Source organism: Abramis brama (assembly GCF_963993115.1).
Source record: "Abramis brama genome assembly, chromosome: 15".
In the NCBI taxonomy this organism is placed as follows: domain Eukaryota; kingdom Metazoa; phylum Chordata; class Actinopteri; order Cypriniformes; family Leuciscidae; genus Abramis; species Abramis brama.
The window spans coordinates 1,681,500-1,687,499 of record NC_139977.1 but is presented as its reverse complement, the minus strand read 5'-3'; positions in this window follow the sequence as shown (position 1 = coordinate 1,687,499).

The following is a 6,000-nucleotide window of genomic DNA, read 5'->3' as shown; positions in this document are numbered from 1 at the left end:
AAGATATGCAGAACAACGCTTGAAATATTTTAAACTTATTTTTGTAAGGTCCTATTTGGAAACTTTTGAATGCCCCAAATCCAAGAAACTTAAGTTGAGATGCAAACACTATGTCTATATGTAACACTGAACATACAGCCTTTCAAAGTATACTCTGTTTGATACCCCGCACAAACACAGGCAGTCGACACATGCGCACTGGAAAGTTGGCAGTGGTTCTCAATTTTTTGAAAGTCGATTATTCAATATTCTACCTGAGATACATAAAGACAGTTCTAATCCAGCAGTTAGACCTATTATAGCAGGTGTGACTTCTCTTATCCATCTTTATTGATTCATTTCTTAAATCTGTTAAAAGTCTTCCGTCCATATACAGTATGTGCAAGATTCTATGGGTGCAAAATAAAATAACCTCACAATAACATCTTGCTTGTTACATAAGATGTGGCATCATTTTAGACTGATATTTTACATGATGGCAGCAGTCAAGCCATTGATTTCTTTTTACTTCATGGCTTTTAAATAAGACTCCTGATATTGACTGTATAAAAGAACTGACTAAATTGGTAATTACAAAGAAGTTTTTCATGCTAATTAAAATCAAGAGTGTTATTTCATGTAATGCTAAAATCAATTAGTTGGTCGTTTAAAGTGCTTATTGCAACTCATCTTTATTTATTTTTTTAATTTTTATTTTTTTTACACATTAATGCCTCGATACAAGCCGTCCTGGAGCAGTGCCTAGACTTTCTTCTGTGTAAGCACGGGTTCAGCAACCTACGTGTGCCATGGAAATATCAGTCAAATCTTTATTATCTCAGAAATATTAGTGTACCTTACATCTGCCCCATAAACTACTTCTAAATCACACAGCCTGATTTATTTAGCTGTCCAACTGTCAATATCTGTGTGGTAAAGCTGTGTGACCCACTGAGCAAGAAGTGAATATGTTTATTTTATGATATTGATCAACTGTCTTTACATAAACCACTTATTACAAGACTGCTGAACAAATACATGAATAAATTAAAACGAAAAACTTATCTGAGAACAACAATAGTATCTAGTGAAGCTATGTAGGAAATCACTTGCCTGGGACAACAGGCCATTATACAGTTTAATGCAGTTTAATGCCATTACACATAATATTTCAGCACAGAATGATGCCATTGATCAATACACTCAGCATCTGTAATGCATTGGGACTAAAGCATTACAAGTAACAGGAGTTATGTAATCCGATTACTTTTTCAAGTAACTAGTAAAGTAACACATTACTTTTAAATTTACAACAACAACAACAACAACAAAAAAAACTTTTTCAAATAAGTAACCGAAGTTGCTTTGTTTTCCCATTTATTGACTGACGGCTCTCGTGACCTAAACTAACCCAATGTTGAGGGAAAGGAGAATAAGTGCGGAGGCGTTGTGTCAAAACATGATGCTTATTGTAGTTCTAAACTAAATATAATCAGGCATTTACTCATCTCACTTGCACAAAAACAGATTCAGCATTCTTCAAAATGAATAAAAACAATAACATGCAAACTCATAATATTACGCAAACCTGCAATAATAATATAAATATTTAAATTACACAAATACACGTTATGCACTTAATCAAACTTTATTAACCAATGTCTTTGCTGCTGACTTTCAATGATCCAATTCAACTTTACTAATTAAGCAAAAATTACTTTAGATAATTACATTTGTGTTTCAGTTTTTTGTTTTTATTGCTGAAGTAAGAGTGTTTAACTTTTTTTCTCCAGTGTCCTATTCTTCTGCATTCTAGCAGCTGTACAGGCGTGAATTTGCATTTCCTTCAGCCTGAAAAATAACAAAAATAACACAATGGAACACACTTAGTTACTTGCAATATTGTAATGCATTACTTTTAAAAGTAACTTTCCCCAACACTGCTCATACGTATATAGATAGAGTTACACAGAGAATATGAATAGTCTTTGTAATTTTCTTTCTCTTTGTACTTATTTTCATTTAAAGAGAACCTATATTAGGGATTAGGGACACATTTGCATAAGAAGTGAAATGTCACATGCTGTCCAGTATTTAGATTCCCACCAGGGGCTTCTTGACGCAAGAGCAATGGGGGAGAAACAAAACATACTGGTGATGTGATTGTGCTGATGAGAAATGATAAGTGCATATCTGTTCCTGTATTTTATTAATTGTTTGTTAATATTTTGATGATTTTCTTGGACTGGGAAGAGATTTGTTAAACAAACACATTGTCCTGGGGCCGGTTCAGTTCTGGCTCTCTCACTGCACCAGTTTTTTGTACTTCACTTTTGTACCCAGGAGTATAGCATGGCAAACATGCCAACTGCTGCCTGCCTTCTCTTGCTGGAGGACCTGAAGAGTCTTTGCATACAGGAGTGTATAATTAGCCCAAACTTTCTCTCCCACCTTTGCTCCAGTTTCAAAGCACAACCATTAAAAGTAGCATGAGGGACTGCACTGGAAAAAAAATATTTCTTATCTTCAGTGTCTTTGACTTGTTTTTCATTAAAAATATCTAAATGTTCTTAAATCAAGATACATTTACTTGAGAACCAACATTACATATATTACCTTTGTTTTCAGTTAGTTATCAAAATTAAGTGAGTTTTAATCTTGTTTTACCTTTGAATTTGTCACATTACGTGTGGCTTTCAAACACGCATGACACATACTAAACCACTCAAAAACAGGAAGATTTCAAAGCCATCCACACACAAACTGAAAACTATAACCGACAATAAACTAAACTTAACGTCTCGGTTATGTATGTAACCCTCGTTCCCTGAGGAGGGAACGGAGACGTTACGTCAGTGAATGACGAAATGGGGGTTTCGCTTAGAAGCCTATCACCTTCGAGTTCTGGGTCTGTGGAATTTGCATAGCGCAACTCCGCCTCACCGCGTGGGTATAAAAGGAGGACGCTGGCAATCTCACATCATGTTTACAGCGGTTGTGGCAGAGGAACGTAACCTTTCGTTCAGTCACTACGAGTTGGGTCCCAATTCAATCACGCCACAGCGACTGTCTTCCAGTGCCCTGCGCAAGACTCCCTGTCGAGAGACTAGCCCGGACGAAGGGCTAGGCTTAACGCAATAATACCAAGGTACACTGGGTGGCATATCCCAGGTGGAATATGTAACACAGCGCCTACCCGTAGGTAGGACTTAGAAAACACATTTGATCCGAGTGCGGGATGCACATGGAAAACTCAGAGGTGTCCAGCCCGCAGGGTGGAATGTTTCAACCTCGAGATGGCAAGAGGGGTCATGATTTGTGACCAACCGGGCATGCGCTCTGGTGACGGCATCAGCAGTGCCGGAGGAACTCAGGGCTTAAGGAGAACTCAACTGAGTGAAATAGCGCACGCATCCAGTCCACGGAGTGGAATGGCGCAGCAAACGATGACACCAAGCAGGTCCTACTTACTGGCTAGTGGAAGCGAGTACATGAGAGGACACTGGCTTTACGTGGAGATTATAGAATCTCGCGAAAGTGTTGGGTGTCGCCCAGCCTGCAGCTCTGCGGATGTCTGTTAGCGAGGCGCCATGCGCTAGAGCCCAGGCGAGCAGACTGAGGATTCTGAGCCAGTGGCTGGATGGAGGCAGCAGCTGGCCGCTGGGGCAGAACATGTTTTATGGCCTCAGTCTGCTTCTGGGCGGCCGAGAACTGTTGGGTGAAGTCCTCGACCGCGCCACCAAAGAGGCCAGCCTGGGATATGGGAGAGTTGAGGAAGCGAGTCCGCTCAGCCTCTCGCATATCGGCCAGGTTTAGCCAGAGGTGTCTCTCCTGGACCACAGCTGTGGACATCACCTGACCCAGAGAGTGTACGGTCACCTTCGTTGCCCGGAGAGCGAGGTCGGTGGTGGCACACAGCTCTTTAATGAGCTCCGGATCAGCTCTACCCTCATGCATGTCCCTGAGCATCCGGGCCTGGTAGACCTGCAGGATGGCCATGGCATGCAGTGAGGCGGCAGCCTGCCCCCCAGCTCTATAAAATTTCGCCACCAGGGTAGATGAAAATCTACAGGCTTTGGAGGGGTGCTTTGGATCACCACGCCAGGTAGAAGTGCTTTGAAGACACAGCTGCATCACAACAGAGTGTTCCACCAGGGGGACCCCAGTGTACCCTTTGGCCATGGCCCCATCGAGGGAAGAGAAGGCGGAGGAGGCCACTGAGCAATCACGGGAAGACAATGGTGACTTCCAGGACCTCATGACCTCCTCATGCACCTCCGGGAAGAAAGGTATTGGGGGCGGGCACTGACGGCCATCAGCACTCACCGCCCTCAAAAAACAATCATCCAGCTGAGAGCACTTGGTACAGGGTGGAGGGTTCCATTCCAGCCTGATGCTCGCGGCTGCCTGGGAGAGATGGCTGTCAGTTCTTCAGGTCACCCTGGCCACCAGCCAAAGTATCGCCTCTTGCAGAGGGGACTCTACCTCCGCGGAGGTCATTGAGTCTTGACCACAGCACCGCAATGGTCATGTTCCCACAATGAGATCATGACTCAAACGCTCCCTGAGCGTGATCTAAGCCCGAGCGTGATCTAAGCCCAAACACGCCAAGCAGCGATTGTGCCCATCAGATGACAAAACGAGTTGACCGAACCCAGAAGTGCACAGGCGAGACATCTTTAAAAAGACGTGCCACGAGAAAGCTCTTTTGTGAGGAGAGAAAAGCTCAGCAGTGTGCTGAAGCGCCCAGGGAGAAGCACACACACTGTTGGCAGATCACTGCACAGATCAGCAGCAGGCAATGTGATCTCGCTGGAACACACTGGAGAGCCGCTCATCTCGCAGTCTCTCAAAGAACTCAGAAACAGGCTTGCAGAGGAGTGAAGAGAAGATCTTGGCTCCGAAGCAAAAACATCATGCGATATTGCCAGCGTCCTCCTTTTAAAGCCACGTGGTGGGCGGAGTTGCGCTATGCAAATTCTGCAGACCCATGGCATTTCCATTGCCATTGGCTCGTTTTGTAGAACTCGAAGGTGATAGGCTTCTAAGCGAAACCCCCATTTCGTCATTCACTGACATAACTCGTAGTGACTGAACGAAAGGGAACAGTGATATACACCGGGAACTAAACCAGACACAGGTGTGACTAATGAATAACCAAGGAAACTAACTAGGAAACAATCAAGACTAAACTTAAAGGAAACGCAAGACACATGAATGGAAAGACAAACTAAACATTTTCTTACCCTACTGACAGATTTTTTTTTTTCTTGTTTTAAGCATAAACTCACTTCATTTTGTTCAGTTCAGAAAACACAACGACAATTTAGAAAACAAAATAATTCAGAAAACAAAATAACAATTCAGAAAAAAAATGAACGACAATTCAGAAAACACAAAGACAATTCATACAAAACGGAAAAGGTTTTCCAAATTTCTGCAATTCATGTGGAAAAAAATCTCGAGGTTTTAAAAGAGACACGACAGAAAATGCACATGGCAAAGAACGTGACAGGTATGGCTAGCTAGATAGCATAACGTTGTAACACCTGCTTTTAAAAACACTTTTGATGCTACATATAGAATTAAGGGACCAGAGATTTTCACTTCACTTCAATGAGCCATGTGTATTACACCACAAGTCACCATACAGTCAGTAAACATACAACGTGCATAGTCATTCAGTTGCAAGGGAAACATCGAATAGTCCATACTTTTATAGTGGCGTCTTTCGCTACCAAGAGCTCAGTCTTAATAGCAGTAGGAGCAAGATGAAACAGTACTTAAGTGCAATGTTGATGAGGCCACATCTGCCTGAAACCAAGTTTCCAAGTGGCTGTCGGTAATGTAAAAGACAGTTAATCCCTTTTTGATCAAGGTCCTAGCTATAGTTGAGCTGCCTCCAAATGCCTGCACGTTGAACCCTCTGCATCAAACAAACAAATAAACTTAGTGACACCATTAACACATTTACCCATCTCATTTACATAAACATTACCTAACATCATATATACAAACAGA